This window comes from Nicotiana tomentosiformis, unplaced genomic scaffold, assembly GCF_000390325.3.
Source record: "Nicotiana tomentosiformis unplaced genomic scaffold, ASM39032v3 Un00011, whole genome shotgun sequence".
In the NCBI taxonomy this organism is placed as follows: domain Eukaryota; kingdom Viridiplantae; phylum Streptophyta; class Magnoliopsida; order Solanales; family Solanaceae; genus Nicotiana; species Nicotiana tomentosiformis.
The window spans coordinates 433214-454169 of record NW_027174570.1 but is presented as its reverse complement, the minus strand read 5'-3'; positions in this window follow the sequence as shown (position 1 = coordinate 454169).

Below are 20956 nucleotides of genomic sequence, written 5' to 3'. Positions count from 1 at the left end.
TGGCAGCTAGGCTTGCATGTTCTGCAAACTCAGCCGCTGCTTGAGTAGTAGAGGTAGCAACCTTAAATTTCATGTTCCAATTCTGCTTGCCAACAGAAAAATTACCATTACCATCTCAAGGAAATGATTGCACATGTTCCAACCTTTCATCCTTGAAACCTTAGTGGCATGAACCACCATCATCAACACAATATTGCCTTGAAAGATCTACAACAGCTATGGCAGCTAGGCTTGCATGTTCTGCAATATCCGCCGCTGCTTGAGCAGTAGAGGTAGCATCCTTAAATTTCATTTTCCAATTCTGCTTGCCAATAGAAAAATTACCATTACTATCTCCAGGAAATGCTTGCCCATTTTTGAACCTTTCATCCTTGAAACCTAAGTGGCATGAACCACCATTATCAACACAATATTGCCTTGAATATTCTCCAACAACTCTGGCAGCTAGGCTCGCATGTTCGCCAAACTCAGACGCTGCTTGAGCAGCAGAGGTAGCATCCTTAAATTTCATGTTCCAATTCTGCCTGCCAATAGAAAAGTTACCATCTCCAGGAAATGATTGCCCATGTTCCAACCTTTCATCCTTGAAACCTAAGTGGCATGAACTACTATCATCAACACAATATTGCCTTGAAAGTTCTACAACAGCTATGGCAGCTAGGCTTGCATGTTCTGCAAACTCTGCCGCTGCTTGAGCAGCAGAGGTAGCATCCTTAAATTTCATGTTCCAATACTGCCTGCCAATAGAAAACTTACCATTACCATCTCAAGGAAATGATTGCCCATGTTCCAACCTTTCATCCTTGAAACCTAACTGGCATGAACCACCATTATCAACACAATATTGCCTTGAAAGTTCTACAACAGCTTTGGCAGCTAGGCTTGCATGTTCTGCAAACTCAACCACTGCTTGAAAAGCAGAGGTAGCAACCTTAAATTTCATGTTCCAATTCTGCCTGCCAATAGAAAAATTACCATCTCCAGGAAATGATTACCCATGTTCCAACCTTTCATCCTTGAAACCTAAGTGGCATGAACCACCATCATCAACACAATATTGCCTTGAAAGTTCTACAACAGCTCTGGCAGCTAGGCTTACCTGTTCTGCAAACTCAGGCGCTACTTGAGCAGCAAAGGTAGCATCCTTCAATTTCAAGTTCCAATTCTGCTTGCAAATAGAAAAATTACCATTTCCATCTCCAGGAAATTCTTGCCCATTTTCTAACCTTTCATCCTTGAAACCTAAGTGGCATGAACCACCATCATCAACACAATATTGCCTTGAAATTTCTCCAATAGCTATGGAAGTTAGGCTTGCATGTTCTGCAAACTCTGCCGCTACTTGAGCAGCAGAGGTAGCATCCTTAAATTTCATGTTCCAATTCTGCTTGCCAACAGAAAAATTACCATTACCATCTCTAGGAAATGATTGCCCATGTTCCAACCTTTCATCCTTGAAACCTAAGTGGGATGAACAACCATCACCAACACAATATTGCCTTGAAAGTTCTACAACAGCTCTGGCAGCTAGGCTTACCTGTTCTGCAAACTTAGCCGCTACTTGAGCAGCAGAGGTAGCATCCTTAAATTTCAAGTTCCAATTCTGCTTGCCAATAGAAAAATTACCATTACCATCTCCAGAAAATGCTTGCCCATTTTCTAACCTTTCATCCTTGAAACCTAAGTGGCATGAACCACCATCATCAACACAATATTGCCTTTAAAGTTCTACAACAGCTCTGGCAGCTAGGCTTGCATGTTCTGCAAACTCAGCCGCTGCTTGAGTAGTAGAGGTAGCAACCTTAAATTTCATGTTCCAATTCTGCTTGCCAACAGAAAAATTACCATTACCATCTCAAGGAAATGATTGCACATGTTCCAACCTTTCATCCTTGAAACCTTAGTGGCATGAACCACCATCATCAACACAATATTGCCTTGAAAGATCTACAACAGCTATGGCAGCTAGGCTTGCATGTTCTGCAATATCCGCCGCTGCTTGAGCAGTAGAGGTAGCATCCTTAAATTTCATTTTCCAATTCTGCTTGCCAATAGAAAAATTACCATTACTATCTCCAGGAAATGCTTGCCCATTTTTGAACCTTTCATCCTTGAAACCTAAGTGGCATGAACCACCATCATCAACACAATATTGCCTTGAAAGTTCTACAACAGCTCTGGCAGCTAGGCTCGCATGTTCGCCAAACTCAGACGCTGCTTGAGCAGCAGAGGTAGCATCCTTAAATTTCATGTTCCAATTCTGCCTGCCAATAGAAAAGTTACCATCTCCAGGAAATGATTGCCCATGTTCCAACCTTTCATCCTTGAAACCTAAGTGGCATGAACTACTATCATCAACACAATATTGCCTTGAAAGTTCTACAACAGCTATGGCAGCTAGGCTTGCATGTTCTGCAAACTCTGCCGCTGCTTGAGCAGCAGAGGTAGCATCCTTAAATTTCATGTTCCAATACTGCCTGCCAATAGAAAACTTACCATTACCATCTCAAGGAAATGATTGCCCGTGTTCCAACCTTTCATCCTTGAAACCTAACTGGCATGAACCACCGTTATCAACACAATATTGCCTTGAAAGTACTACAACAGCTTTGGCAGCTAGGCTTGCATGTTCTGCAAACTCAACCACTGCTTGAGAAGCAGAGGTAGCAACCTTAAATTTCATGTTCCAATTCTGCCTGCCAATAGAAAAATTACCATCTCCAGGAAATGATTACCCATGTTCCAACCTTTCATCCTTGAAACCTAAGTGGCATGAACCACCATCATCAACACAATATTGCCTTGAAAGTTCTACAACAGCTCTGGCAGCTAGGCTTACCTGTTCTGCAAACTCAGGCGCTACTTGAGCAGCAAAGGTAGCATCCTTAAATTTCAAGTTCCAATTCTGCTTGCCAATAGAAAAATTACCATTTCCATCTCCAGGAAATTCTTGCCCATTTTCTAACCTTTCATCCTTGAAACCTAAGTGGCATGAACCACCATCATCAACACAATATTGCCTTGAAATTTCTCCAATAGCTATGGAAGTTAGGCTTGCATGTTCTGCAAACTCTGCCGCTGCTTGAGCATCAGAGGTAGCATCCTTAAATTTCATGTTCCAATTCTGCTTGCCAAAAGAAAAATTACCATTACCATCTCCAGGAAATGATTGCCCATGTTCCAACCTTTCATCCTTGAAACCTAAGTAGGATGAACCACCATCATCAACAAAATATTGCCTTGAAAGTTCTACAACAGCTCTGGCAGCTAGGCTTACCTTTTCTGCAAACTCAGCCGCTACTTGAGCAGCAGAGGTAGCATCCTTAAATTTCAAGTTCCAATTCTGCTTGCCAATAAAAAAATTACCATTACCATCTCCAGGAAATGCTTGCCCATTTTCTAACCTTTCATCCTTGAAACCTAAGTGGCATGAACCACCATCATCAACACAATATTGCCTTTAAAGTTCTACAACAGCTCTGGCAGCTAGGCTTGCATGTTTTGCAAACTCAGCCGCTGCTTGAGTAGTAGAGGTAGCAACCTTAAATTTCATGTTCCAATTCTGCTTGCCAACAGAAAAATTACCATTACCATCTCAAGGAAATGATTGCCCATGTTCCAACCTTTCATCCTTGAAACCTAAGTGGGATGAACAACCATCACCAACACAATATTGCCTTGAAAGTTCTACAACAGCTCTGGCAGCTAGGCTTACCTGTTCTGCAAACTTAGCCGCTACTTGAGCAGCAGAGGTAGCATCCTTAAATTTCAAGTTCCAATTCTGCTTGCCAATAAAAAAATTACCATTACCATCTCCAGGAAATGCTTGCCCATGTTCCAACCTTTCATCCTTGAAACCTAAGTGTCATGAACCACCATCATCAACACAATATTGCCTTGAAAGTTCTACAACAGCTATGGCAGCTAGGCTTGCATGTTCTGCAAACTCTGCCGCTGCTTGAGCAGCAGAGGTAGCATCCTTAAATTTCATGTTCCAATACTGCCTGCCAATAGAAAACTTACCATTACCATCTCAAGAAAATGATTGCCCATGTTCCAACCTTTCATCCTTGAAACCTAAGTGGCATGAACCACCATTATCAACACAATATTGCCTTGAAAGTTCTACAACAGCTATGGCAGCTAGGCTTGCATGTTCTGCAAACTCTGCCGCTGCTTGAGCAGCAGAGGTAGCATCGTTAAATTTCATGTTCCAATTCTGCCTGCCAATAGAAAAATTACCATCTCCAGGAAATGATTGCCCATGTTCCAACCTTTCATCCTTGAAACCTAAGTGGCATGAACTACTATCATCAACACAATATTGCCTTGAAAGTTCTACAACAGCTCTGGCAGCTAGGCTTGTATGTTCTGCAAACTCAGCCACTACTTGAGAAGCAGAGGTAGCATCGTTAAATTTCATGTTCCAATTCTGCCTGCCAATAGAAAAATTACCATCTCCAGGAAATGATTGCCCATGTTCCAACCTTTCATCCTTGAAACCTAAGTGGCATGAACTACTATCATCAACACAATATTGCCTTGAAAGTTCTACAACAGCTATGGCAGCTAGGCTTGCATGTTCTGCAAACTCTGCCATTGCTTGAGCAGCAGAGGTAGCATCCTTAAATTTCATGTTCCAATTCTGCTTGCCAACAGAAAAATTACCATTTCCAACTCCAGGAAATGATTGCCCATGTTCCAACCTTTCATCCTTGAAACCTAAGTGGCATGAACCACCATCATCAACACAATATTGCCTTGAATGTTCTACAATAGCTCTGGCAGCTTGGCGTACCTGTTCTGCAAACTCAGCCGCAGCTTGAGCAGCAGAGGTAGCATCGTTAAATTTCAAGTTCCAATTCTGCTTGCCAATAGAAAAATTACCATTACCATCTCCAGGAAATGCTAGCCCATTTTCTAACGTTTCATCCTTGAAACCGAAGTGACATGAACCGCCATCATCAACACAATATTGCCTTGAAAGTTCTACAACAGCTATGGCAGCTAGGCTTGCATGATCTGCAAACTCTGCCACTGCTTGAGCAGCAGAGGTAGCATCCTTAAATTTCATGTTCCAATACTGCCTGCCAATAGAAAACTTACCATTACCATCTCCAGGAAATGCTAGCACATTTTCTAATCTTTCATCCTTGAAACCGAAGTGGCATGAACCACCATCATCAACACAATATTGCGTTGAAAGTTCTCCAACAGCTCTGGCAGCTAGGCTTGCATGTTCTCCAAACTCAGCCGCTGCTTGAGCAGCAGAGGTAGCATCCGTAAATTTCATGTTCCAATACTGCCTGCCAACAAAACAATTACCATTTCCATCTCCAGGAAATGATTGCCCATGTTCCAACCTTTCATCCTTGAAACCTAAGTGGCATGAACCACCATCATCAACACAATATCTCCTTGAAAGTTCTACAACAGTTCTGGCAGCTAGGCTTGCATGTTCTGCAAACTCAGCCACTGCTTGAGCAGCAGAGGTAGCATCCTTAAATTTCATGTTCCAATTCTGCCTGCCAATAGAAAAATTTCCATCTCCAGGAAATGATTGCCCATGTTCCAACCTTTCATCCTTGAAACCTAAGTGGAATGAACTACTATCATCAACACAATATTGCCTTAAAAGTTCTACAATAGCTATGGCAGCTAGGCTTGCAAGTTCTGCAAACTCTACCGCTGCTTGAGCAGCAGAGGTAGCATCCTTAAATTTCATGTTCCAATACTGCCTGCCAATAGAAAACTTACCATTACCATCTCAAGGAAATGATTGCCCATGTTCCATCCTTTCATCCTTGAAACCTAAGTGGCATGAACCACCATTATCAACACAATATTGCCTTGAAAGTTCTACAACAGCTCTGGCAGCTAGGCTTGCATGTTCTGCAAACTCAGCAACTGCTTGAGAAGCAGAGGTAGCATCCTTAAATTTCATGTTCAAATTCTGCCTGCCAATAGAAAAATTACCATCTCCAGGAAATGATTGCCCATGTTCCAACCTTTCATCCATGAAACCTAAGTGGCATGAACTACTATCATCAACACAATATTACCTTGAAAGTTCTACAACAGCTATGGCAGCTAGGCTTGCATGTTCTGCAAACTCTGCCGCTGCTTGAGCAGCAGAGGTAGCATCCTTAAATTTCATCTTCCAATTCTGCTTGCCAGCAGAAAAATTACCATTACCATCTCCAGGAAATTATTGCCCATGTTCCAACCTTTCATCCTTGAAACCTAAGTGGCATGAACCACCATTATCAACACAATATTGCCTTGAAAGTTCTACAACAGCTCTGGCAACTAGGCTTGTATGTTCTGCAAACTCAGCCACTACTTGAGAAGCATAGGTAGCATCCTTAAATTTCATGTTCCAATTCTTCCTGCCAATAGAAAAATTACCATCTCCAGGAAATGATTGCCCATGTTCCAACCTTTCATCCTTGAAACCTAAGTGGCATGAACTACTATCATCAACACAATATTGCCTTGAAAGTTCTACAACAGCTATGGCAGCTAGGCTTGCATGTTCTGCAAACTCTGCCATTGCTTGAGCAGCAGAGGTAGCATCCTTAAATTTCATGTTCCAATTCTGCTTGCCAACAGAAAAATTACCATTTCCAACTCCAGGAAATGATTGCCCATGTTCCAACCTTTCATCCTTGAAACCTAAGTGGCATGAACCACCATCATCAACGCAATATTGCCTTGAATTTTCTACAATAGCTCTGGCAGCTTGCCGTACCTGTTCTGCAAACTCAGCCGCTGCTTGAGCAGCAGAGGTAGCATCCTTAAAATTCAAGTTCCAATTCTGCTTGCCAATAGAAAAATTACCATTACCATCTCCAGGAAATGCTAGCCCATTTTCTAACCTTTCATCCTTGAAACCGAAGTGGCATGAACCACCATCATCAACACAATATTGCCTTAAAAGTTCTACAACAGCTATGGCAGCTAGGCTTGCATGTTCTGCAAACTCTGTCGCTGCTTGAGCAGCAGAGGTAGCATCCTTAAATTTCATGTTCCAATACTGCCTGCCAATAGAAAACTTACCATTACCATCTCAAGAAAATGATTGCCCATGTTCCAACCTTTCATCCTTGAAACCTAAGTGGCATGAACCACCATTATCAACACAATATTGCCTTGAAAGTTCTACAACAGCTCTGGCAGCTAGGCTTGCATGTTCTGCAAACTCAGCCACTGCTGGAGAAGCAGAGGTAGCATCGTTAAATTTCATGTTCCAATTCTGCCTGCCAATAGAAAAATTACCATCTCCAAGAAATGATTGCCCATGTTCCAACCTTTCATCCTTGAAACCTAAGTGGCATGAACTACTATCATCAACACAATATTGCCTTGAAAGTTCTACAATAGCTATGGCAGCTAGGCTTGCATGTTCTGCAAACTCTGCCATTGCTTGAGCAGCAGAGGTAGCATCCTTAAATTTCATGTTCCAATTCCTGCTTGCCAACAGAAAAATTACCATTTCCAACTCTAGGAAATGATTGCCCATGTTCCAACCTTTCATCCTTGAAACCTAAGTTGCATGAACCACCATCATCAACACAATATTGCCTTGAATGTTCTACAACAGCTCTGGCATCTTGGCGTACCTGTTCTGCAAACTCAGCCGCTGCTTGAGCAGCAGAGGTAGCATCCTTAAATTTCAAGTTCCAATTCTGCTTGCCAATAGATAAATTACCATTACCATCTCCAGGAAATGCTAGCCCATTTTCTAACCTTTCATCCTTGAAACCGAAGTGGCATGAACCACCATCATCAACACAATATTGCCTTTAAAGTTCTACAACAGCTATGGCAGCTAGGCTTGCATGTTCTGCAAACTCTGCCACTGCTTGAGCAGCAGAGGTAGCATCCTTAAATTTCATGTTCCAATACTGCCTGCCAATAGAAAACTTACCATTACCATCTCAAGGAAATGATTGCCCATGTTCCAACCTTTCATCCTTGAAACCTAAGTGGCATTAACCACCATTATCAACACAATATTGCCTTGAAAGTTCTACAACAGCTCTGGCAGCTAGGCTTGCATATTTTGCAAACTCAGCCACTGCTTGAGAAGCAGAGGTAGCATCGCTAAATTTCATGTTCCAATTCTGCCTGCCAATAGAAAAATTACCATCTCCAGGAAATGATTGCCCATGTTCCAACCTTTCATCCTTGAAACCTAAGTGGCATGAACTACTATCATCAACACAATATTGCCTTGAAAGTTCTACAACAGCTATGGCAGCTAGGCTTGCATGTTCTGCAAACTCTGCCATTGCTTGAGCAGCAGAGGTAGCATCCTTAAATTTCATGTTCCAATTCTGCTTGCCAACAGAAAAATTACCATTTCCAACTCCAGGAAATGATTGCCCATGTTCCAACCTTTCATCCTTGAAACCTAAGTGGCATGCACCACCATCATCAACACAATATTGCCTTGAATGTTGTACAATAGCTCTGGCAGCTTGGCGTACCTGTTCTACAAACTCAGCCGCAGCTTGAGCAGCAGAGGTAGCATCCTTAAATTTCAAGTTCCAATTCTGCTTGCCAATAGAAAAATTACCATTACCATCTCCAGGAAATGCTAGCCCATTTTCTAACGTTTCATCCTTGAAACCGAAGTGACATGAACCGCCATCATCAACACAATATTGCCTTGAAAGTTCTACAATAGCTATGGCAGCTAGGCTTGCATGTTCTGCAAACTCTACCACTGCTTGAGCAGCAGAGGTAGCATCCTTAAATTTCATGTTCCAATACTGCCTGCCAATAGAAAACTTACCATTACCATCTCTAGGAAATGCTAGCCCATTTTCTAACCTTTCATCCTTGAAACCGAAGTGGCATGAACCACCATCATCAACACAATATTACGTTGAAAGTTCTCCAACAGCTCTGACAGCTAGGCTTGCATGTTCTCCAAACTCAGCCGCTGCTTGAGCAGCAGAGGTAGCATCAGTAAGTTTCATGTTCCAATACTGCCTGCCAACAAAATAATTACCATTACCATCTCCAGGAAATGATTGCCCATGTTCCAACCTTTCATCCTTGAAACCTAAGTGGCATGAACCACCATCATCAACACAATATCTCCTTGAAAGTTCTACAACAGTTCTGGCAGCTAGGCTTGCATGTTCTGCAAACACAGCCACTGCTTGAGCAGCAGAGGTAGCATCCTTAAATTTCATGTTCCAATTCTGCCTGCCAATAGAAAAATTACCATCTCCAGGAAATGATTGCCCATGTTCCAACCTTTCATCCTTGAAACCTAAGTGGCATGAACTACTATCATCAACACAATATTGCCTTAAAAGTTCTACAATAGCTATGGCAGCTAGGCTTGCAAGTTCTGCAAACTCTGCCGCTGCTTGAGCAGCAGAGGTAGCATCCTTAAATTTCATGTTCCAATACTGCCTGCCAATAGAAAACTTACCATTACCATCTCCAGGAAATGATTGCCCATGTTCCAACCTTTCATCCTTGAAACCTAAGTGGCATGAACTACTATCATCAACACAATATTACCTTGAAAGTTCTACAAAAGCCATGGCAACTAGGCTTGCATGTTCTGCAAACTCTGCCGCTGCTTGAGCAACAGAGGTAGCATCCTTAAATTTCATCTTCCAATACAGCCTGCCAATAGAAAACTTACCATTACCATCTCAAGGAAATGATTGCCCCTGTTCCAACCTTTCATCCTTGAAACCTAAGTGGCATGAGCCACCATTATCAACACAATATTGCCTTGAAAGTTCTACAACAGCTCTGGCAACTAGGCTTGCATGTTCTGCAAACTCAGCCACTGCTTGAGAAGCCGAGGTAGCATCCTTAAATTTCATGTTCCAATTCTGCCTGCCAATAGAAAAATTACTATCTCCAGGAAATGATTGCCCATGTTCCAACCTTTCATCCTTGAAACCTAAGTGGCATGAACTACTATCATCAACACAATATTTCCTTGAAAGTTCTTCAACAGCTATGGCAGCTAGGCTTGCATGTTCTGCAAACTCTGCCATTGCTTGAGCAGCAGAGGTAGCATCCTTAAATTTCATCTTCCAATTCTGCTTGCCAACAGAAAAATTACCATTACCATCTCCAGGAAATGATTACCCATGTTCCAACCTTTCATCCTTGAAACCTAAGTGGCATGAACCACCATCATCAACACAATATTGCTTTGAAAGTTCTACAACAGCTCTGGCTGCTAGGCTTACCTGTTCTGCAAACTCAACCGCTGCTTGAGCAGCAGAGGTAGCATCCTTAAATTTCAAGTTCCAATTCTGCTTGCCAATAGAAAAATTACCATTACCATCTCCAGGAAATGCTAGCCCTTTTTCTAACCTTTCATCCTTAAATCCGAAGTGGTAAGAACCACCATCATCAACACAATATTGCCTTGAAAGTTCTCCAACAGCTCTGACAGCTAGGCTTGCATGTTCTCCAAACTCAGCCACTGCTTGAGCAGCAGAGGTAGCATCCTTAAATTTCATGTTCCAATACTGCCTGCCAATAGAAAAATTACCATTACCATCTCCAGGAAATGATTGCCCATGTTCCAAACTTTCATCCTTGAAACCTAAGTGGCATGAACCACCATCATCAACACAAAATTTCCTTGAAAGTTCTACAACAGCTCTGGCAGCTAGGCTTGCATGATCTGCAAACTCAGCCACTGCTTGAGCAGCAGAGGTAGCATCCTTAAATTTCATGTTCCAATTCTGCCTGCCAATAGAAAAATTACCATCTCCAGGAAATTATTGCCCATGTTCCAACCTTTCATCCTTGAAACCTAAGTGGCATGAACTACTATCATCAACACAATATTGCCTTGAAAGTTCTACAATAGCTATGGCAGCTAGGCTTGCATGTTCTGCAAACTCTGCCGCTGCTTGAGCAGCAGAGGTAGCATCCTTAAATTTCATGTTCCAATACTGTCTGCCAATAGAAAACTTACCATTACCATCTCAAGGAAATGATTGCCCATGTTCCAACCTTTCATCCTTGAAACCTAAGTGGCATGAACCACCATTATCAACACAATATTGCCTTGAAAGTTCTACAACAGCTCTGGCAGCTAGGCTTGCATGTTCTGCAAACTCAGCCACTGCTTGAGAAGCAGATGTAGCATCCTTGAATTTCATGTTCCAATTCTGCCTGCCAATAGAAAAATTACCATCTCTAGGAAATGATTGCCCATGTTCCAACCTTTCATCCTTGAAACCTAAGTGGCATGAACTACTATCATCAACACAATATTACCTTGAAAGTTCTACAACAGCCATGGCAGCTAGGCTTGCATGTTCTGCAAACTCTGCCGCTGCTTGAGCAGCAGAGGTAGCAACCTTAAATTTCATCTTCCAATTCTGCTTGCCAACAGAAAAATTACCATTACCATCTCCAGGAAATGATTGCCCATGTTCCAACCTTTCATCCTTGAAACCTAAGTGGCATGAACCACCATCATCAACACAATATTGCCTTGAAAGTTCTACAACAGTTATGGCAGCTAGGCTTGCATGTTCTGCAAACTCTGCCGCTGCTTGAGCAGCAGAGGTAGCATCCTTAAATTTCATGTTCCAATACTGCCTGCCAATAGAAAACTTACCATTACCATCTCAAGGAAATGATTGCCCCTGTTCCAACCTTTCATCCTTGAAACCTAAGTGACATGAACCACCATTATCAACACAATATTGCCTTGAAAGTTCTACAACAGCTCTGGCAACTAGGCTTGCATGTTCTGCAAACTCAGCCACTGCTTGAGAAGCCGAGGTAGCATCCTTAAATTTCATGTTCCAATTCTGCCTGCCAATAGAAAAATTACCATCTCCAGGAAATGATTGCCCATGTTCCAACCTTTCATCCTTGAAACCTAAGTGGCATGAACTACTATCATCAACACAATATTGCCTTGAAAGTTCTTCAACAGCTATGGCAGCTAGGCTTGCATGTTCTGCAAACTCTGCCATTGCTTGAGCAGCAGAGGTAGCATCCTTAAATTTCATCTTCCAATTCTGCTTGCCAACAGAAAAATTACCATTACCATCTCCAGGAAATGATTACCCATGTTCCAACCTTTCATCCTTGAAACCTAAGTGGCATGAACCACCATCATCAACATAATATTGCCTTGAAAGTTCTACAACAGCTATGGCAGCTAGGCTTGCATGTTCTGCAAACTCTGCCGCTGCTTGAGCAGCAAAGGTAGCATCCTTAAATTTCATGTTCCAATACTGCCTGCCAATAGAAAAATTACCATTACCATCTCAAGGAAATGATTGCCCCTGTTCCAACCTTTCATCCTTGAAACCTAAGTGTCATGAACCACCATTATCAATACAATATTGCCTTGAAAGTTCTACAACAGCTATGGCAGCTAGGCTTGCATGTTCTGCAAACTCAGCCACTGCTTGAGCAGCAGAGGTAGCATCCTTAAATTTCACGTTCCAATTCTGCCTGCCAATAGAAAAATTACCATCTCCAGGAAATGATTGCCCTTGTTCCAACCTTTCATCCTTGAAACCTAAGTGGCATGAACTACTATCATCAACACAATATTGCCTTGAAAGTTCTACAATAGCTATGGCAGCTAGGCTTGCATGTTCTGCAAACTCTGCCGCTGCTTGAGCAGCAGAGGTAGCATCCTTAAATTTCATGTTCCAATACTGCCTGCCAATAGAAAACTTACCATTACCATCTCAAGGAAATGATTGCCCATGTTCCAACCTTTCATCCTTGAAACCTAACTGGCATGAACCACCATTATCAACACAATATTGCCTTGAAAGTTCTACAACAGCTCTGGCAGCTAGGCTTGCATGTTCTGCAAACTCAGCCACTGCTTGAGAAGCAGAGGTAGCATCCTTAAATTTCATGTTCCAATTCTGCCTGCCAATAGAAAAATTACCATCTCCAGGAAATGATTGCCCATGTTCCAACCTTTCATCCTAGAAACCTAAGTGGCATGAACCACCATTATCAACACAATATTGCCTTGAATGTTCTACAACAGCTCTGGTAGCTAGGCTTACCTGTTCTGCAAACTCAGCCGCTACTTGAGCAGCAGAGGTAGCATCCTTAAATTTCATCTTCCAATTCTGCTTGCCAACAGAAAAATTACCATTACCATCTCCAGGAAATGATTGCCCATGTTCCAACCTTTCATCCTTGAAACCTAAGTGGCATGTACTACTATCATCGACACAATATTGCCTTGAAAGTTCTACAACAGCTATGGCAGCTAGGCTTGCATGTTCTGCAAACTCTGCCGCTGCTTGAGCAGCAGAGGTAGCATCCTTAAATTTCATGTTCCAATACTGCCTGCCAATAGAAAACTTACCATTATCATCTCAAGGAAATGATTGCCCATGTTCCAACCTTTCATCCTTGAAACCTAAGTGGCATGAACCACCATTATCAACACAATATTGCCTTGAAAGTTCTACAACAGATCTGGCAGCTATGCTTGCATGTTCTGCAAACTCAGCCGCTGCTTGAGCAGCAGAGGTAGCATCCTTAAATTTCAAGTTCCAATTCTGCCTGCCAATAGAAAAATTACCATTACCATCTCCAGGAAATGCTAGCCCTTTTTCTAACCTTTCATCCTTAAAACCGAAGTGGCAAGAACCACCATCATCAACACAATATTGCCTTGAAAGTTCTCCAACAGCTCTGACAGCTAGGCTTGCATGTTCTCCAAACTCAGCCACTGCTTGAGCAGCAGAGGTAGCATCCTTAAATTTCATGTTCCAATACTGCCTGCCAATAGAAAAATTACCATTACCATCTCCAGGAAATGATTGCCCATGTTCCAACCTTTCATCCTTGAAACCTAAGTGGCATGAACCACCATCATCAACACAAAATTTCATTGAAAGTTCTACAACAGCTCTGGCAGCTAGGCTTGCATGTTCTGCAAACTCAGCCACTGCTTGAGCAGCAGAGGTAGCATCCTTAAATTTCATGTTCCAATTCTGCCTGCCAATAGAAAAATTACCATCTCCAGGAAATTATTGCCCATGTTCTAACCTTTCATCCTTGAAACCTAAGTGGCATGAACTACTATCATCAACACAATATTGCCTTGAAAGTTCTACAATAGCTATGGCAGCTAGGCTTGCATGTTCTGCAAACTCTGCCGCTGCTTGAGCAGCAGAGGTAGCATCCTTAAATTTCATGTTCCAATACTGCCTGCCAATAGAAAACTTACCATTACCATCTCAAGGAAATGATTGCCCATGTTCCAACCTTTCATCCTTGAAACCTAAGTGGCATGAACCACCATTATCAACACAATATTGCCTTGAAAGTTCTACAACAGCTCTGGCAGCTAGGCTTGCATGTTCTGCAAACTCAGCCACTGCTTGAGAATCAGATGTAGCATCCTTGAATTTCATGTTCCAATTCTGCCTGCCAATAGAAAAATTACCATCTCCAGGAAATGATTGCCCATGTTCCAACCTTTCATCCTTGAAACCTAAGTGGCATGAACTACTATCATCAACACAATATTACCTTGAAAGTTCTACAACAGCCATGGCAGCTAGGCTTGCATGTTCTGCAAACTCTGCCGCTGCTTGAGCAGCAGAGGTAGCAACCTTAAATTTCATCTTCCAATTCTGCTTGCCAACAGAAAAATTACCATTACCATCTCCAGGAAATGATTGCCCATGTTCCAACCTTTCATCCTTGAAACCTAAGTGGCATGAACCACCATCATCAACACAATATTGCCTTGAAAGTTCTACAACAGCTATGGCAGCTAGGCTTGCATGCTCTGCAAACTCTACCGCTGCTTGAGCAGCAGAGGTAGCATCCTTAAATTTCAAGTTCCAATTCTGCCTGCCAATAGAAAACTTACCATTACCATCTCAAGGAAATGATTTCCCCTGTTCCAACCTTTCATCCTTGAAACCTAAGTGGCATGAACCACCATTATCAACACAATATTGCCTTGAAAGTTCTACAACAGCTCTGACAACTAGGCTTGCATGTTCTGCAAACTCAGCCACTGCTTGAGAAGCCGAGGTAGCATCCTTAAATTTCATGTTCCAATTCTGCTTGCCAATAGAAAAATTACCATCTCCAGGAAATGATTGCCCATGTTCCAACCTTTCATCCTTGAAACCTAAGTGGCATGAACTACTATCATCAACACAATATTGCCTTGAAAGTTCTTCAACAGCTATGGCAGCTAGGCTTGCATGTTCTGCAAACTCTGCCATTGCTTGAGCAGCAGAGGTAGCATCCTTAAATTTCATCTTCCAATTCTGCTTGCCAACCGAAAAATTACCATTACCATCTCCAGGAAATGATTACCCATGTTCCAAGCTTTCATCCTTGAAACCTAAGTGGCATGAACCACCATCATCAACATAATATTGCCTTGAAAGTTCTACAATAGCTATGGCAGCTAGGCTTGCATGTTCTGCAAACTCTGCCGCTGCTTGAGCAGCAGAGGTAGCATCCTTAAATTTCATGTTCCAATACTGCCTGCCAATAGAAAACTTACCATTACCATCTCAAGGAAATGATTGCCCATGTTCCAACCTTTCATCCTTGAAACCTAAGTGGCATGAACCACCATTATCAATATAATATTGCCTTGAAAGTTCTACAACAGCTCTGGCAGCTAGGCTTGCATGTTCTGCAAACTCAGCCACTGCTTGAGCAGCAGAGGTAGCATCCTTAAATTTCATGTTCCAATTCTGCCTGCCAATAGAAAAATTACCATCTCCAGGAAATGATTGCCCTTGTTCCAACCTTTCATCCTTGAAACCTAAGTGGCATGAACTACTATCATCAACACAATATTGCCTTGAAAGTTCTACAATAGCTATGGCAGCTAGGCTTGCATGTTCTGCAAACTCTGCCGCTGCTTGAGCAGCAGAGGTAGCATCCTTAAATTTCATGTTCCAATACTGCCTGCCAATAGAAAACTTACCATTACCATCTCAAGGAAATGATTGCCCATGTTCCAACCTTTCATCCTTGAAACCTAACTGGCATGAACCACCATTATCAACACAATATTGCCTTGAAAGTTCTACAACAGCTCTGGCAGCTAGGCTTGCATGTTCTGCAAACTCAGCCACTGCTTGAGAAGCAGAGGTAGCATCCTTAAATTTCATGTTCCAATTCTGCCTGCCAATAGAAAAATTACCATCTCCAGGAAATGATTGCCCATGTTCCAACCTTTCATCCTTGAAACCTAAGTGGCATGAACTACTATCATCAACACAATATTGCCTTGAAAGTTCTTCAACAGCTATGGCAGCTAGGCTTGCATGTTCTGCAAACTCTGCCATTGCTTGAGCAGCAGAGGTAGCATCCTTAAATTTCATCTTCCAATTCTGCTTGCCAACAGAAAAATTACCATTACCATCTCCAGGAAATGATTACCCATGTTCCAACCTTTCATCCTTGAAACCTAAGTGGCATGAACCACCATCATCAACATAATATTGCCTTGAAAGTTCTACAACAGCTATGGCAGCTACGCTTGCATGTTCTGCAAACTCTGCCGCTGCTTGAGCAGCAAAGGTAGCATCCTTAAATTTCATGTTCCAATACTGCCTGCCAATAGAAAACTTACCATTACCATCTCAAGGAAATGATTGCCCCTGTTCCAACCTTTCATCCTTGAAACCTAAGTGTCATGAACCACCATTATCAATACAATATTGCCTTGAAAGTTCTACAACAGCTATGGCAGCTAGGCTTGCATGTTCTGCAAACTCAGCCACTGCTTGAGCAGCAGAGGTAGCATCCTTAAATTTCATGTTCCAATTCTGCCTGCCAATAGAAAAATTACCATCTCCAGGAAATGATTGCCCATGTTCCAACCTTTCATCCTTGAAACCTAAGTGGCATGAACTACTATCATCAACACAATATTGCCTTGAAAGTTCTACAACAGCTATGGCAGCTAGGCTTGCATGTTCTGCAAACTCTGCCGCTGCTTGAGCAGCAGAGGTAGCATCCTTAAATTTCATGTTCCAATACTGCCTGCCAATAGAAAACTTACCATTACCATCTCAAGGAAATGATTGCCCATGTTCCAACCTTTCATCCTTGAAACCTAACTGGCATGAACCACCATTATCAACACAATATTGCCTTGAAAGTTCTACAACAGCTCTGGCAGCTAGGCTTGCATGTTCTGCAAACTCAGCCACTGCTTGAGAAGCAGAGGTAGCATCCTTAAATTTCATGTTCCAATTCTGCCTGCCAATAGAAAAATTACCATCTCCAGGAAATGATTGCCCATGTTCCAACCTTTCATCCTAGAAACCTAAGTGGCATGAACCACCATTATCAACACAATATTGCCTTGAATGTTCTACAACAGCTCTGGTAGCTAGGCTTACCTGTTCTGCAAACTCAGCCGCTACTTGAGCAGCAGAGGTAGCATCCTTAAATTTCATCTTCCAATTCTGCTTGCCAACAGAAAAATTACCATTACCATCTCCAGGAAATGATTGCCCATGTTCCAACCTTTCATCCTTGAAACCTAAGTGGCATGTACTACTATCATCGACACAATATTGCCTTGAAAGTTCTACAACAGCTATGGCAGCTAGGCTTGCATGTTCTGCAAACTCTGCCGCTGCTTGAGCAGCAGAGGTAGCATCCTTAAATTTCATGTTCCAATACTGCCTGCCAATAGAAAACTTACCATTATCATCTCAAGGAAATGATTGCCCATGTTCCAACCTTTCATCCTTGAAACCTAAGTGGCATGAACCACCATTATCAACACAATATTGCCTTGAAAGTTCTACAACAGATCTGGCAGCTATGCTTGCATGTTCTGCAAACTCAGCCGCTGCTTGAGCAGCAGAGGTAGCATCCTTAAATTTCAAGTTCCAATTCTGCCTGCCAATAGAAAAATTACCATTACCATCTCCAGGAAATGCTAGCCCTTTTTCTAACCTTTCATCCTTAAAACCGAAGTGGCAAGAACCACCATCATCAACACAATATTGCCTTGAAAGTTCTCCAACAGCTCTGACAGCTAGGCTTGCATGTTCTCCAAACTCAGCCACTGCTTGAGCAGCAGAGGTAGCATCCTTAAATTTCATGTTCCAATACTGCCTGCCAATAGAAAAATTACCATTACCATCTCCAGGAAATGATTGCCCATGTTCCAACTTTCATCCTTGAAACCTAAGTGGCATGAACCACCATCATCAACACAAAATTTCATTGAAAGTTCTACAACAGCTCTGGCAGCTAGGCTTGCATGTTCTGCAAACTCAGCCACTGCTTGAGCAGCAGAGGTAGCATCCTTAAATTTCATGTTCCAATTCTGCCTGCCAATAGAAAAATTACCATCTCCAGGAAATTATTGCCCATGTTCTAACCTTTCATCCTTGAAACCTAAGTGGCATGAACTACTATCATCAACACAATATTGCCTTGAAAGTTCTACAATAGCTATGGCAGCTAGGCTCTCATGTTCTGCAAACTCTGCCGCTGCTTGAGCAGCAGAGGTAGCATCCTTAAATTTCATGTTCCAATACTGCCTGCCAATAGAAAACTTACCATTACCATCTCAAGGAAATGATTGCCCATGTTCCAACCTTTCATCCTTGAAACCTAAGTGGCATGAACCACCATTATCAACACAATATTGCCTTGAAAGTTCTACAACAGCTCTGGCAGCTAGGCTTGCATGTTCTGCAAACTCAGCCACTGCTTGAGAATCAGATGTAGCATCCTTGAATTTCATGTTCCAATTCTGCCTGCCAATAGAAAAATTACCATCTCCAGGAAATGATTGCCCATGTTCCAACCTTTCATCCTTGAAACCTAAGTGGCATGAACTACTATCATCAACACAATATTACCTTGAAAGTTCTACAACAGCCATGGCAGCTAGGCTTGCATGTTCTGCAAACTCTGCCGCTGCTTGAGCAGCAGAGGTAGCAACCTTAAATTTCATCTTCCAATTCTGCTTGCCAACAGAAAAATTACCATTACCATCTCCAGGAAATGATTGCCCATGTTCCAACCTTTCATCCTTGAAACCTAAGTGGCATGAACCACCATCATCAACACAATATTGCCTTGAAAGTTCTACAACAGCTATGGCAGCTAGGCTTGCATGTTCTGCAAACTCTGCCGCTGCTTGAGCAGCAGAGGTAGCATCCTTAAATTTCATGTTCCAATACTGCCTGCCAATAGAAAACTTACCATTACCATCTCAAGGAAATGATTGCCCATGTTCCAACCTTTCATCCTTGAAACCTAAGTGGCATGAACCACCATTATCAACACAATATTGCCTTGAAAGTTCTACAACAGCTCTGGCAGCTAGGCTTGCATGTTCTGCAAACTCAGCCACTGTTTGAGAAGCCGAGGTAGCATCCTTAAATTTCATGTTCCAATTCTACTTGCCAATAGAAAAATTACCATCTCCAGGAAATGATTGCCCATGTTCCAACCTTTCATCCTTGAAACCTAAGCGGCATGAACTACTATCATCAACACAATATTGCCTTGAAAGTTCTTCAACAGCTATGGCAGCTAGGCTTGCATGTTCTGCAAACTCTGCCATTGCTTGAGCAGCAGAGGTAGCATCCTTAAATTTCATCTTCCAATTCTGCTTGCCAACAGAAAAATTACCATTACCATCTCCAGGAAATGATTACCCATGTTCCAACCTTTCATCCTTGAAACCTAAGTGGCATGAACCACCATCATCAACATAATATTGCCTTGAAAGTTCTACAATAGCTATGGCAGCTAGGCTTGCATGTTCTGCAAACTCTGCCGCTGCTTGAGCAGCAGAGGTAGCATCCTTAAATTTCATGTTCCAATACTGCCTGCCAATAGAAAACTTACCATTACCATCTCAAGGAAATGATTGCCCATGTTCCAACCTTTCATCCTTGAAACCTAAGTGGCATGAACCACCATTATCAATATAATATTGCCTTGAAAGTTCGACAACAGCTCTGGCAGCTAGGCTTGCATGTTCTGCAAACTCAGCCACTGCTTGAGCAGCAGAGGTAGCATCCTTAAATTTCATGTTCCAATTCTGCCTGCCAATAGAAAAATTACCATCTCCAGGAAATGATTGCCCTTCTTCCAACCTTTCATCCTTGAAACCTAAGTGGCATGAACTACTATCATCAACACAATATTGCCTTGAAAGTTCTACAATAGCTATGGCAGCTAGGCTTGCATGTTCTGCAAACTCTGCCGCTGCTTGAGCAGCAGAGGTAGCATCCTTAAATTTCATGTTCCAATACTGCCTGCCAATAGAAAACTTACCATTACCATCTCAAGGAAATGATTGCCCATGTTCCAACCTTTCATCCTTGAAACCTAACTGGCATGAACCACCATTATCAACACAATATTGCCTTGAAAGTTCTACAACAGCTCTGGCAGCTAGGCTTGCATGTTCTGCAAACTCAGCCACTGCTTGAGAAGCAGAGGTAGCATCCTTAAATTTCATGTTCCAATTCTGCCTGCCAATAGAAAAATTACCATCTCCAGGAAATGATTGCCCATGTTCCAACCTTTCATCCTAGAAACCTAAGTGGCATGAACCACCATTATCAACACAATATTGCCTTGAATGTTCTACAACAGCTCTGGTAGCTAGGCTTACCTGTTCTGCAAACTCAGCCGCTGCTTGAGCAGCAGAGGTAGCATCCTTAAATTTCATCTTCCAATTCTGCTTGCCAACAGAAAAATTACCATTACCATCTCCAGGAAATGATTGCCCATGTTCCAACCTTTCATCCTTGAAACCTAAGTGGCATGTACTACTATCATCGACACAATATTGCCTTGAAAGTTCTACAACCAGCTATGGCAGCTAGGCTTGCATGTTCTGCAAACTCTGCCGCTGCTTGAGCAGCAGAGGTAGCATCCTTAAATTTCATGTTCCAATACTGCCTGCCAATAGAAAACTTACCATTAC